Below are 15383 nucleotides of genomic sequence, written 5' to 3'. Positions count from 1 at the left end.
CACGTAGGTGATAGAGGGAATATAGAGCACGTTAGGAGATATAAAGGAATAATACCCCTATCCCTAGATATAGGTTATATGGGTAATACGTGCCATAGGATGGATATTACTTCCAAGTTAGGTGTGGCAGGAATGACAACAGTTGTCCTGGACAGAGATATAATAAGAAAAAGAAAAGGAAAAGAGAAGGGAAGTAAGGTTTATACAAATCTTGTAAGGTAAATGTAAAGGTAAAAGGTAAAAAGGTAAAAATGTAAAATAGGGGACTATCTTTATGTTGGGCAGAGTGGGCGTTAGTCCTCATGTTACTCAATAGCTGGGCAGATTCATCTCATGGAAATCAATAGTCAGTGCTGAGGATGGAGGAGAGTGGAAGGTGCAGGGAGGAGCGGGTGGGGGGCAGCAGAAATGAGAGACTCGAGCTGCTGGTAATAAAGAAATGCTAACACAAAATACTGCAGATAAGGGAATTTTAATTTGGAAAATGTGTTCTCTGGTGAGTGACCTTTGGTAGGAGTGAGGGAAGGGAGACATGCTGTGAAATCTAATGATGTGAGGAAAATAATCAAAAATCTTGGTGTCTCCTGCTCCCAGAAACCTTACAAAGTGGAGGCCAGTCAGCAGTGAGATTAGAAAGCCTCAGCTCCTGCCAGGAGCCGGGTCTTTGTTGGTAACGGGGGTAGTATTCGCCTCTCAGAAGGATTCCTTGGTGATCCCAAAAGTCTAGGCACAGTTTCTCAGGTTGGGCTTTGTTTAGGAGACTGGTGTGAAGATTTCTATTTCCTCTTCTTAGATGGTCAGGTCTAAGGGTTATATAAGAACTGGATGATTACTCAGTGTCTCTAGACAAGGTTGAACAGTAAGCAAAGTTGGGATGACTAGACCAAAAACAAAATATACAATTTTAGCAATGAGGATGATAAATATTAGTAAGTCAGATGTTTTTCTGGTGGCATCTGGTTTATTGAATTTTCCAGTTAACTAGAAAATTCTCTGTTCTATATCTTATTGTTTCTTCTTTTTTTAAAATTTTCCTGGCTACTTTTATATTCATAAATATACTAGAGGCAAATTTTATCTTTTCTCAACAAAAGGGATCATGCCATACCTCAAAGTCATGACCTTGGACATCAATTGTTGTTTAAGACTGAAGCTATAGAATGTATAATAGATAAAACCAAGCCTGTAGTAATCCCAAGGACATACACTTTGAGTTTTTTTAAAAGAAATATTGTTATTTTATTTAAATACCTAATGCCAGCTTGTTTTCTTCTCAAGTTTTTCTAACAAGGGGAAAGATATCTGCTTAGTTGGGTCCTGATTTAATCAAAATTTCACTATATGGTATGCCATTGTCTGGCTTGTTGGATTTTAATGCAGATTTCCCTCATCAATGTCATGCTAGTTAAACGAATGGCTTCAAATCCTTCTTCTCACTGGCAGTACTCAAAGATCAGTGATCTTCTAAAGTCTTGCCTGTTCCTTACCAGTTAGATCAAGAAAAAATACAATGTTTCCATTGTATTGGGAATCTGAGAACCTAGGTAGACTCTAAGCTATGCTATTTTACTAATTGTCTTACTTTGGGAATGTCACTTTTTCAAGACCTCAGTTTCTTCACTTGTGAAATAAGATCATTTTGGGGGTCCTTCTACCTCTAAATCCTATGGTTCTCTGAATTCCCAGGAAGCTCTCACACATCCTTGCTCTCCGATCTTCCCCTGAGGCAGAGGCTAAAAGTAGGGGATCTCAGCAAGGCAACGTCATGATGGTGGCAATATCCATGGTGATGCTGAAGTGAGGAATTAGCCATTTGGGCTACAGCCCCATGATTTCAGGGCTGTAGGGAACTTGAAGTGTGGAAACTCAGGCCACTGACACAGATCAACAACCTGGCTGTTACTTATGATCCCAGAAAGTTACCAAGAACACTGAAACATTAAGTGATTGGCAAATATAGGGTAGACTCAGGATATGAATCCAGGTCTTTATGATTCCAACCCTGGACTTCTTTATTCCATGTATTATTATCCTTATTTTATACTTAAGAAAACTGTGATTTTTAAAAGGCTAAATGACACATCTGAGGTCACATAGCTAATAAGTATCAGAGGCAGGATTTTGAATCCTTATTTTTCTGCCTCTGTGTCCCACATTCAATAAAAATCCCAGCATTCTTTAGAGACTCCCTAAGATTGGGGAAAGGGAAGATAGCAGATACCCAAAAGTAAGTTTTTGACCTTGAAATGGCACCCACAGATATAAATCTAATTATATACCAGGAGGTTGGTTAATGTCTATTAACATTTTTTAATATTTATTTTTTAATACTCTGGAAGGCTGGGAATCCTCCATTATTATGGTGTTCTCTTTAATTGAATATAGCCTCTCTGATGGAAAAGGGGCATAATATAAAAGAAGAAATGCCATTCTGTGGTCAGGAAACCAGCATTTTTCTTCAGGCTCTGATTTTAATGAGCCTCTTGATCTTGGGTAAATCACTAGACATCTCAGTGTTTTCAATCTTTTCCTTTGCCAAATGCGTGCCCAGTGAGATCTAAGGTCACTTTGGGTTCTGAGTCCATTCTTTTAAGTTACAGACGAAACAGCATGTTTTTGCAGTTGGATTGTCAGGTCAAGGTCTTGAATTCTTCAGGACAGAAAATATCCCTTCTCCCAGGAGTTAGGAAATGAGATAGTAGCAATAATGGAAAGGGAAACAACACTGAAAGACTTTAGAATTCCGTTTAATGTAATGACCCATCATGATGTCAAAGATCTGCTACAGAGGGATTTCTCTGCCTGCCTCTGAACAGAGAGGTGGTAACCTATGGGTAAGAAGTGTGGGAAGCACAAACATTTTCAGGCAGAGCCAGTTTGATGGTTTGGTTGTTACTTGTTGCAAGAAAGAATTGGAAAGGAGAATTGGGAGGAGTAGAAAGTCACTAGCAAGAGGCAGTGAAGGAAAAGAGCATCAAGAAAACATTTTAAAGGGGAAAAAAGAAATTAGGGTGTTAGCTCTGATTTGGAGGACAAAACTTTGACATAGGTAGGACTTTTAGGATGAAGGATCCCTATGAATTCATAAAACAAGCTGGACATGTTCTAGTCTCATTCACAGAGTGACATCTCTCTTGAAGAGCAGCAAATAAAAATGTATGACAACATGAAGTTGAAAGGGAGAGCTTTAACATGGATTTGGCTGGGGGGGGGTGTGAGTGCGTGTGTTTGTATGTGTCTATGCTGTGAGTGGGATGAGCGGCAAACTGTCAAAATGTTAGTAAAAGCATGACTTCCAAACATCTCATGGTGTATCACAGGACACACAAAGAGTCACCTGGCCGTGACACTGTCAAACTAGGGGTGGAGGACTGCAGAGGTTTCCATGGCTAAGTTTGCCAACAGATTATGGATGCCGTTTGATACCAGGGAATGGCTGTCTGCATTTCCCCCTCCATCTAAGTCATTTGGGAATGGGGCCGCAAATCTGATCCATTTAAGTCAAACAAAGCAATGGTGGTGGGAATAATATTAAATAGTAATACTATCAATAAATCCACAGGCATTTATTAAGCATCTACTAAACTGCAAATAGGATCATGAAGAGTTGGACATGACTGAAAAAGGACTGGGGAAAAAATGTGTGTATACAAATATATACATTGTATACACAAAGATATATATATATATATATATATATATATATATATATATATATACTAATATGTGTTACATATGGATATATACATATATATATATATAGAGAGAGAGAGAGAGAGAGAATTAATAATATAAAGAGAATAGATACCCGGAAATACAAATTAGCTAAATGCAAGGTAGTTTGGGGAGGACACCTTTGGAAAGGATCAGGACGTGCTTCACATATAGAATACAGTACTTGAGGGGCACCTTGAAGGAGGAGAGAAATTCCATGAGTCAGAAGTGAAGAAGAAATATGTTCTAGACATAGGAATGGCCAAAGCAAAAACACAGAGATGGGAGATAGAATATTGTGTGTGTGGAACAGGGAAAAGGTGAGAATGACTAGATAATGGTGTTGGAAGAGGAATAATGTATGAAATAGCTAGAAAGGTACAATAAAGAATGTGAAGCGCTTTAAAAGTCAAAGAGTTAATACTTAATCATAGAGGCAATAAGGAACCACTAGAGTTGAGTAGAGGAGAAACACACTAAAATATACTTTGCTATATTTTTAGAATTATAATGTTATATTTTGTATTATTTTAATGATTATATCACATACCTATATTTTATATGTAATTTAAGTATATGATATAGAAGACAGTGCATATAGAAAATGTGTAAGATTCAGGGGCAGAGATCCTCAGTTCAAATCCTAGTTCTGCTATTCAATCTCTATGTGATTTAGGATATCATTTAATTTCCCTGAGCCTAAGCTCCTCATGTGTAAAATGAACAGATTGGATTATATGTGCTCTAAATTCTCTTCAAGCAATAAATCTGATCGTCTAGATAGATACATTATCAGGTGAGGCACTGTGTCATAGAATGCTAGTGAATAGAAAACCTGACTTGGAATTGTTAAGAATTATGTTATAATTCACTGCTCATAGGACCGTTAATTAGTTAGTTAGTTGGCAACTCCAGTTAGGCAGGAGTCAATAAGTTTTGAGTTCAAATCCAGCCTTAGATACTTATTAGCAATAATAATTATTTCTAACCTATAATTAGCTGCATGATCAAGGGCACTTAACCTCTCAATACCCCATAGTTATAGTTAAGATCTTAGTGGCTTATGTTTATTCTGGGAGAGAGAGGGGTAGAAGGAATTTCCAAACTGGGTCCAGACCGCTCACTCCACCCTCAACCTCAAATTAAAACAAAAGACTATACCTCAGATTAGCACCCTTTTCCTGTCAGAGAATTCACAATTTTCATACACGAGTAATCTCCTTTATCCTCACATTTCCCTAAATTAAGTAAAAATAAGTCAAATTACAGAGGGAGAAAAGGAGTCCAAGAAATGTGGCCAAAGTCAAACCACAAATATGTAATAGAGTTTCCATCTGGGTTCAGGTAGGTAGGGTGTGATGTATGTAGGATCACTTCCTTACATGTTAGCTTTCAATATTATGCTAAGTACTAATTTTAAAAATCAGATAGTTATATCTAACATTTTTTTCCAAAAAAATTTTTTTTGATTTGGTTACCCTAGTGGTAAAATGACAAGAGGGGAAACTGGCCATTGCGGGGGGAGGGGAGGAGGAGAGGGGTTATAAATGCAATTCAAAAGAAAATAAGATTATTTTTATAATGTAGTATCCAAGTTCAGTACCCAGGCAATATTAATAATTATGGCCAAGTAGGAAAATAATCAGAGTTTTGTTATAGAAAACCTTACTAAAACATTTTTGAGACCTTTTTGAAAGCATTCTAAAATCAATAACAAATCCACTCCTTAAGGACCTCCCTCAAAACACTTTTAAAGTTAGAACAAAATAATCACCATGCTGACTTGACCATCCCCTGTTATGTCTTGGTGTGAGAAAGGGAAAGTGATCCCTATTTACTCAATCTCAGTACTGCTGTGAATAATCAAAATGGGAAAATGGGAAATTGTTTTTTTGAATTTCTAAAAAAACTGCCATTCAAAAATACCAAAATACAGGATTACCTTCCTACCTAAACCAATAATCCAAAATTTTTAAACAACAACAGTAATAACAAACTCGGGACTTTAAACTTTTTGTTCATTTGTATGAATTTCTCCATTTTTAAACAATCAGAAGTAACAATTTTCTTAAATCTTCTTATAATCATTTGTTTTTAAATATTCCAAATACTGTGATTTCTATTTCAATGCTGAACAATAAATATATAATCCCCAATTTTCCCCATAAAAAATGGATAGTTTGATGACTAATGAAGAAATTTAACTTTTACTTAGCAAAGGATAATTATTCCAGAGTCTTTTCATTTCATTGGTTGCTGATTTTCTCTTTCTATTTTCCATTTCCCCCAGTGCCCTGTTGGTGTTACCCCAACTTATGAAAGCCCTTCCTCTTAATTCCTTTGCCTTTTCCTTTGCACCTCCAAATCTTAGTGCTGGGTGACCCCTATCATTTCCCCCCTTCCACTCCTGCATCTTTTCCACAGAGAGCATGGATAGCGGAAGATGTGGGATCATCCTGGCTTAATGCTCTGTCCTTCGTATACAAAGATGATGCTTAAATCCCTTATAATTGGCTCTCTCCTCCTTCAGCTGTGCTCCCCTTTCCTTGCTAAATAACATTACTCCATTTCTCTCATGTATTACTACTCCCCCCTCAACTCTTCCTCACTGCCCAAGTTATGTCCCCTCCTGTTGTCTATCCTTTTTATTCCTAGCCTCCCTTTTTAACCCTTTACTCTCCCCCATTGTTATTCTCTTTCTGTTATTCTCTATCTCTCTTTTCTGATTTCTTTCTTTCTTTCTAGATTCAAGCATGCTCAAGTACTTAAAAAGCAACCAAATTGTCCAGTGGTGAACACAGAACCAAATTAAAAGTCAGAAATCTTGGTGGTGGTCTTGGCTGTTCCATCAACCCTGAGAAGGTCACTTTCCCTGTTTGGGCTTCCGTCTCCCCATCGATGAAATGAAGGCGTTAAACTAGATGGTCTCTGTGGTTTCTTTTTTAGTCCCAGTATCCATTGATTCCATGAAATTCCTATCCTCACCCTTCAATAAACATTTCTCTCAGTCTTACCTAGGTATCTCATTTTTTTCTCTATTGACTAAATACATGGAAATTTTATTTGTTGAAACCATTATTTATTCTGTTATTTTCTTCAACCTTTTCCAGTCTGATTTCTCTCTTTTTTATTTTATTGAAATTTCCCAGGCTAGCATATATGAAACTAAGAATCTACCAAATACTCTTCCTAAGATAATTTTGATTGATTTTTTCTGATCTGTATCCTTTGAGACTTTTCATCTGTTTGGGACATTACAAATCACTTCTTGTGATCATATTCCTAACTCCAAGGTTTTAAAATTTATATGTGGGTTATATTTTTAAGAGGTGTGAATTGTTGATCCTATTTACTGATGCTTCCTCCCCCACAATTTGGTTTCAACAATTTTGCTAAGGATTCTTTTTCTTGCCTGACATTCTTTGTTGCCCTGTTGTTTATTCCTTTGTTTTTTCTTTTCAATCCATTGTTGTTGCTGCTGCTGTTGCTATTGTTGGGGGCTGTAAGCACCTTGCACAACTTTTCATAAGTCTTCCCCTCTTCCCCAGTATCTCCTTCAGCATCTAGTCCCACCCGTCCTTCCGGTAACCAGTCTTGGATGCCTGAAGCTAGCCATGGCAACAGTCAGATGTGTGGGGGGTGGGGAGTAGGGGGTGATGGGGCTGGCCTCCTAGGGGCAAGTTGGGATTTTGCTACTTGAAGACTTTCCCGTTGAAGTGAATCTATCCCCTCTGCATAGTGAGATACTCTAGACTCCCCAGTTAAAAGATAAGGCATTCCCCAGATGGAGCAGAAACTGTGCCCAGGTCACAGATGCTCCCGAGACATTGGTTCAAGCCCAAGACTTTGAGGGATTTTTCTCAGGCTTGAGACGATGTTAACTTCTTTAATTTCTTCGAAATTCCTTCTTTTCCTGATCTATTTTGTTAAAACTAACACATGGGTCAGAAATAATCCCTCCAGCCTTCAGCATCTGAAAAGCTCCCATGTCATCCGAGCTTAAGGGAATTAGGATCCTTGCTGCTTGTGCTCAACAGTCAAAGCTTTTTCTCTTTCTTCCATCTTGGAAAGATCAGATCTCTGATATCTGGATCCTTTCGTTACTCCACTCAAGGGCTTCCCAGGCACCACCAGTTAACTTATTGTCCTGTCACAATGCCCTGTAAGTGCAAGGCTAGGACACTGCCAGCAATGCTGATTATACAATTTATAAAAGTTATGTTTCTACTTGACAGATTGCACTTTTAAATCATTTCCTAGAAATTTCTTGTCATCTCTTTCTCTGTGTAGTGCTGTGATGTGTGTGTGTGTGTGTGTGTGTGTGTCTACTGTCTCTGTCTCTTCTCTGCTCTCTCTTGTCTGTCCTTCTTTCTCTCTTTACTCTCTCTCTCTCTCTCTCTGTACTTTACTCTGTCCTCACTGCAAGCATTATGCCCTCTCTTTCTGCTAGATCTCTCTGAGTGTCTATCCTGTATCCTCGCACTCATCTCCTGTCTCTGTCTCCTCTCTCTCCTTTTCCTCTCTCTCTGTCTCTCCTCTGTCTCTCCTTCTGTCTCTGTCTCTCTGTCTCTCTTTCTCTCTCCTTTTCCCCTCTCTCTGTCTCTCTCTCCTTTTTCTCTCTTTCTCTTTGTCTCTCCTTTCTGTCTCTCTCTCTTTCTTTTTTTGTCTCTCTTTCTGTCTGTCTCTCTCTACTCTCTGCTCTGTCTCTGCCTCTCTCTCTCCTCGTTCTCTCTCTCTGTCTGTCTCTGTCTGTCTCTTCCTCCCTCCCCCTTCTCTCTCCCTCCCCCTCTCTCTTTTTCTCTCTCTTTCTCTCCCTCCCTCCCCCCTCTCCTTTTTCTCTCCCTGTCTCTCTCTGTCTCTGTATCCTTTTCCTCTCTCTCTCTCTCTCTCTCTCTCTCTCTCTCTCTCTCTCTCTCTCTCTCCTTTTCTCTCTCTTTCTCTCTCTGTCTTTCTGTCTCTCTGTCTCTCCTCTGTCTCTCTCTGTGTATGTCTCTCTCTTTTCTCTCTCTCTCTCTCTCTCTCTTCTCTCTCTCTCTCTCTCTGTTCTCTCTCTCTCCTCTCTCTGTCTCTCTCTCTCTCTCTCTGTCTCTCTCTCTCTCTCTCTTCTCTCTCTCTCTTTCTCTCTCTGTCTCTCTCTCCTTTTTCTCTCTCTTTCTCTCTCTTTCTTTCTCTCTGTCTCCCTCTGTCTCTCTGTGTGTGTGTGTCTCTCTCTCCTTTCTCTCTCTCTCTCTCTCTCTCTCTCTCTCTCTCTCTCTCTCTCTCTCTCTTCTCTCTCTCTCTCTCTCTCTCTCTCTTACTCTGTCTCCAGCTCTTCCCACTTTTAAAGGCACACCACACACAAAAAATGCAGCCATGCATGCAGTGCTCAACAGCGGCCATTCAGCTGCACTTAGCTCATTCCCAAGGCTCTCGGCAGTGGTATGGAAACAGCCTTCCATGAATCCATTCAGGAAACCAAAGTCTCACCCTCTCCCTTCTAATGGTTTCTGAACCATGAAGTCCTTGTCACTGGCACATAAGACAATCCTTGTGTACAAGTGGGGAGCCGAGAAGCCAATGGGGCCCCTGTGGGGTTCCTCTAGTTAATGTCCCCGACGTCCCACCATTCACCAACTTCATCCCCAGCTCTGGCAGCAACTGGTCTAAGAACGAGTCCTTGGGAGCCCAAACCTGGTGGCAGAAATAAGTATCCACAACAAACAAGAAGAAAGTGCTGCTCTTTGTCCATAAAGATGTTCTGATGGCTCACTGCTCTGGACCACCACTTGTTTTTCCACTTGGGGGGATGGGTCTGCCCTTCTCCCTGAGAACCCCTTGTCCCAAGTGACCCATTTCTAGACTAGCTTGCCAGAGGCTGAAGGAATAAATCGGTCATGAAATTGGACAGACTCAGGTGGCCCTTGGAGTAAACACCCTCCTAAGTCTCCCCACTTAAGTACCGGACTCTAAAAGCTAAACCAAACTTCCCATGCAGGGAGGAGGGAGAGGACCAGCTCCGTGTCACTCGGGTTCGGGAGGGAGGGGCACAGATCAGGGCTCAGTCCTTACAGGGGTAGGGAGGACCACTGAAAAATTAATCTGGCCTAAAAGCAGAGGGGAGACCCAATCAGGAACCATTCCCCAAGAAGATGGGGCTCTAACAAATAAAAATAAATCTGGTTTGCTGAGCAACGCATGGGGAGGATAGATGAAGACAAGGAAGGAAGGGATGGATAAGGAAGAAGCACGGGACGAGGAATACTGTGAGGCTGTTTGGACAAGCGAGAGAAACACAGAATGACTCTAGGCCCGAACCTGAAGCTCCCCAGCAGACTTCATTCCATGCTGAGTGTTCTGGAAGGAGCAGAACCCCCCTGCGCACGAATAGCTTTGGGCCATTGTGGCAAATGCACTTTCTGGGTCACTCAGTTCCTCTCCTACTCTTATCTTGTCCCCTGTTCAGACCGGCGTATAACGCCACATTCATCCAGGGCTGTGAGCTGACTACTACCCCACTTACCCCCTTGCTGCCACATTTCTGCCCACCCAGGGCTCCCACTTGCCTGGGGTGCCTGAAGGCCAAGAAATCCATCCAGGTAAGCCAGGCTCTCTTAGCAAAATCCATCCATCTGCAAAGGAGAAGGGCCCCTGGGCCTAGAGGGTAGGTTTCAGTCTAGCTTTGAGACCTAGATTGTGTCGGCCCTCCCCAGAATTTCAGACGTTCCCTCTAGAAAAATGAAAGTGCTGGGTTAGCTCTTCTCTGAAGGGTGGAATGAGACATCAGCAAAACAGCTGCATCTGATAGTACTTCTGTGACTTGGACTACATCCCCTCACAGCTCCCCCCAATTTCTTCATCTTCAAGATGGGGCAGTTGGATTAGATGGACTTTAAGGTCCCTTCCAGCTCTTCATCTGTGATTCTAGATGTGTTCCTTCCAGCTTCAAAGTCAGGAATATTAGTCAACTGACCAGACTTTCTTTGAAACTCTTCTTGGTCCCAAAACCCAAGACTGAAAGTGGTTCAGAAGGATTTGCTATTTTATTTGCTCATCCCCATTTTGGTGATATTTCATTGGTGCAATGAGCTCGTAAAAATTCTAAATTCAGTTCTTTCAAATGCTCAGCCCTGTCCTAGGCTCTGGGTGGAATATCGTGTTTTCATGGATATTGTCTAAGGCATATCAACCCAAGAACGTTATGACTTGGAGTTTTAAATTGTGATGTTGCTATGAGGATTTTGCTTCTGTTTGTCCAAAGCTGGAGAGTCAGCACTGCCTTTTCAGTCAGTTTGTTAATGAATGTTAATTAAGTACCTACTGTGTGCCAGGCTCTGGCTGAATGCTGGGGTTAAAGAAAGGCAAAAGATTAGTATCACCTTTCTGAGAGCACACAGTCTAATTGGGAAGGAGGGAGGCGATTGGGAAGAATTACTTGCAAACAACTTTATACACACAAACTACCAACAGAATAAATTGGAAAGAATCAATAGAGGGAAGGTGCCAGTATTACAGGGATCCGGAAAGACTTCTTGTAAAAGGTAAGATTTTAGCTGTTGGATAAAAACAAGGAAGACAGGAAGCAGAGAAGAGTTTGAAGAAAACTTCACACAGGGGAACCAGTGAAAATGTCTGAGTGTACAATGGCTGAGTTCCTCTCCAATGTATATGTTCAGTCAGAGTGTAGTGACTGGGGGGAGTAAAAAAAAAGTCAAGACCACCACCCCTTGGAAAAATTTTTTCAACAAATTATACAGAACCATGTAGAAGTAATTAAGCCACTCTCATTGTCAATGTGAATTATTTTAATAATTATTTAATAATCTATTAGTATAGATTTAAAGTTATAGGGTACTCCAGAGGTCAGCTAGTCCAGAGATATCAAACTCAAATAGGAATGGATCCCAGCTGGTCAAATATTGATTTAGAAAACCACAAATTTAACATGCTCTATGTAGTATTAAATTTTTATTATTTTTGTTGAACATTTCCCAATTACATTTAAAATTTTTAGCTCAGGTTCTCTTGAATATGATACCTCTTGATTGATATTATACCCAAGTTTTTCAGATTAAGAAATTGAGGCCCCAGAAAAAGAACTCTGGGAGATGACTAAAAACCATTACATTGAATTCCCAATCCCTATATTTATGCCCACCTGCATTTTTTATTTCCTTCACAAGCTAATTGTACAATATTTCAGAGTCTGATTCTTTTTCTACAGCAAAATAACGTTTTGGTCAGGTATACTTATTGTGTATCTAATTTATATTTTAATATATTTAACATCTACTGGTCATTCTGCCATCTAGGGGAGGGGGTGGGGGGGTAAGAGGAAAAATTGGAACAAGAAGTTTGGCAATTGTTAATGCTGTAAAGTTACCCATGTATATATCCTGTAAATAAAAGGCTATTAAATAAAAAAAAAAAAAAAGAAATTGAGGCCCACATTAGTTAAATAGGTTACTCAAGATCCCACCAAAAACAAATAAACAATTATTTTAAAACTTCCTGAAGGAACGTGTGCTATTACTTGAAGGAAAGCAGTGTTTGAAGCCCAGGGCACTTCAGAGAAGGGCAGATGTAGGGAAGGCTGCACAGTGTAGGATTTTAGAGAAAAAGTAACACGAGAATCTTTGGGATCCAGGAATGCAGACTCTAGAAGTTGAAGGCTAAGGGTCTAAAGAGGGAAAGAAGATGACATTCACCTACTTTTCAGCATTGTCCACGGCTCTGGTGTCCTCATATCCCCTCTTTGCCATGGGTACTGATCTAAGATGAGAGAATCCGCATTAGTATAGAAGAATGTGAAATGAGAGACCCGAATTGGAATTCTCTGAGTTTTATTTAAGTGAATTCTTATTGATGTCGTTGATTTTTATGTCACCTGAATTCCTTCCTATTTCTTTGTTCCTCTTTCCCAGAAAATCATCCTATTTAAAAAATAATTTTGGAGCAATCTGTCTTAACACGATGCCGGCTTCCTTTTTAAAGGGATCCAAGGGAAGTTAAGAGCATCATTCCTTAAGTCAGAAAGTCAGGAAGGTCAAGTCCAGCCTTAGGCTAGCTGTTAGACCCTGAAAAAGTCACTTAACCCTGTTGTCTCAGTTTCCTCATTTTTAAAATGAGTAGAAAAACACCAAACCTGAAGTCAGGAGGACCCAAGTTCAAATTCAGCCTTAGACACTTAACACTTCCCAGCTTTATGACCCTGGGCAAGTCACTTAACCCCAAATGCATCACCAAAAAACAAAAACAAAAACAAAAACAAAAACAAACAAAAACAAAAAAACTACAGAGATCCCTTGGGGATCAAAAAACTATCTACGACTACTAGGAGGGCAAGAATAAGAAAATGAATGATGGACAAAAGAGAAAAAAAACACAAAAGCATCTGGTCACAAAGAGCAAGAAGGAAATGTGGGGTAAATACCTCATTTTAAAATCGGTCAGCAAATAGTACCTATATATTTTCTGGGGCAGAAAAAAATAAGGGAAACTCTACAAGTTTTTAGGATAGGGAGGGATGCCAAAAGCCAAAAATAGAAGTTGAGGCAGGGAAGGATGTGAAGCTGAGGGACAGAGTTGTTTGGTGGGAATAAACAGTAAAAAAAGTGAAAACTCTATGTTATGAGCCACATTAACTCCCCATAGTCCTTCTGGATGCAAATGGCTCTCTCCATCACAATTCCATTGGAATTGGTCAGGTATCACTTCTTAATGGAAGCCTCAAAAGCCACAGCCTTTCTAGGTCTCAAGACTTTTTGTAAAATGTAATTTGCTTTGCACACCTTAAAATCCTATGTTAATATTAATTAGAAGAATATATTACTATCACAATAAAATGAGTGTTTGGATAAATGACTTCCAAGTATCCTTCCAGTTTTAGATCTATGGCCCTATACTGTCTAGAATGTGACTGCTGACCTTGGAGAGAGTATTATCTAGCTTCTGCTGGGCAGAAACTAAGATGGTTGACTAGGCTTTAGTCCCAAAGAGTCAGATTTATGGGGTACCTGCAGTCTTATAGATGCTTAGTTAGCAATATAATTAAAAGAGGAAAGGCTGTTAAGAAGAGGACATAGACAATCAAGTGTTGGTACTCTTGTGTAAAATTGTGTGTATATATATATATATATACATATAAATTATGACATCTATTTTTTATTTTCAAAACATATACATGAACAATTTTTCAATACTGACCCTTGCAAAACCTTGTGTTCCAATTTCTCCCTCTTTCCTCTACCCACTCTCCCAGATTATATATTAATCCAATATAATGACATCTGTTTAAAAAAAGAATAACAGTTTTATATGTAGTCCTCTTTTTTGTGAGTTCTTTTGTATATGAAAATGTTTGTGTTTGTCAAATACACAATAATAAAAGAAAAGTTTTCAATTATTTAAAATAGAAAGCTACTCTACAATGGACTGTTGTCACCTATCTTCCCTAGTCTCAGCATGCTATTCTCAACAGTAATATTTAGTGCCTCAGTTCCTCTGTCTCCTTTGCTTCACACTGCTCATCTCCAGCCCAGAATGTAAGACCTAAGGGTTTCAAATTGGGAAGTTCCCTTCTGGCCCTGCTCCTGGTTTGGAGCAGCTTTCTTAATGTGATTATCAGACAGACTTGGGCTGTTCCCAAGAGCATGAGGATGGGGCCCTCAGTGCAGGCAGAAAGCAGGGCTTTCTGCTAACTCCTTCAGAGTTCTCACACAAGGCAAAGCCCGATTTCTGATGAAGAAAAATCATTCTAAACAGCTATCCAAAATACAAACGCCTATTTCTGCACCTCAGATGATGTGACAAAGCTGTGTGTTTGTGTTTGGGGATAACTGAAAAGAGAGCACAGACCTATTATTTCACTAATACAGAAATTTCTGAGTGAAGAACCAATACCAATCTGCACCTGCCCCATAGGCAGCTAGGTGGCCAGGTGGATAGAGAGAGTGCCAGATCCCAAGTCAGAAATGAGTTCAAATCCAGCTTCAGACACTTCATAGACAAGTAACTGTTTGCCTCAGTTTCCTAATCTGTAAAATGAGCTGGAGAAGGAAATGGCAAACCGCTCCAGTGTCTCTGCCAGGAAAACTTCCAATGGGCTCATGAAGAGTCAGACATGGCTGAAAAATGATTGAAACTGCCCTGAATTGTAAAGTCTTAGAGAGTACTTGGGGGAGCTGACTTGGATAGGGTCACATAACTAATAGATGATAGAAACAGAAAACAGGACCTGGATCTCATCAGCTACACCACCCCGTTGGCTCTCATGGAAGTTAAGGCTTTGGGTCTGTGTGTGGAGGGCGCTGGGGCTTCACACGGCTTTTTCACTGTGGAGCCCCTTTTTTCAGGAGCAGCTCATTACAGTAACAAGTAGGGCAGCCAGTGTCCCACCACTTCACTGGCTGAATCCATCCGTTGCCCTAAGTCTTCCTCCTTATTTCACTGTTAGCCTTTGTTCGGGCTGTCAAATAACAGTCAGCTGTGGTCTTAGTTTTCCTGATGTGTGAACACATCCACCGGGAATTCACAAAGACAACCAAGTAATTAATTTCGTATAGGTCACTAAACACCTTTTGCCCGATAACTCTGTCTTTCCTACTTGTGAATGATACTGACCCACCATAAATAAGGGTGGGTGATAAGTTGTTTTCCCAGTGGTGGGGATTGTTTTGTCCTGTTTCATCATA

Source organism: Sarcophilus harrisii, chromosome 5 (genome assembly GCF_902635505.1).
Source record: "Sarcophilus harrisii chromosome 5, mSarHar1.11, whole genome shotgun sequence".
Lineage (NCBI taxonomy): Eukaryota > Metazoa > Chordata > Mammalia > Dasyuromorphia > Dasyuridae > Sarcophilus > Sarcophilus harrisii.
Note: the sequence above shows the minus strand (reverse complement) of the source record.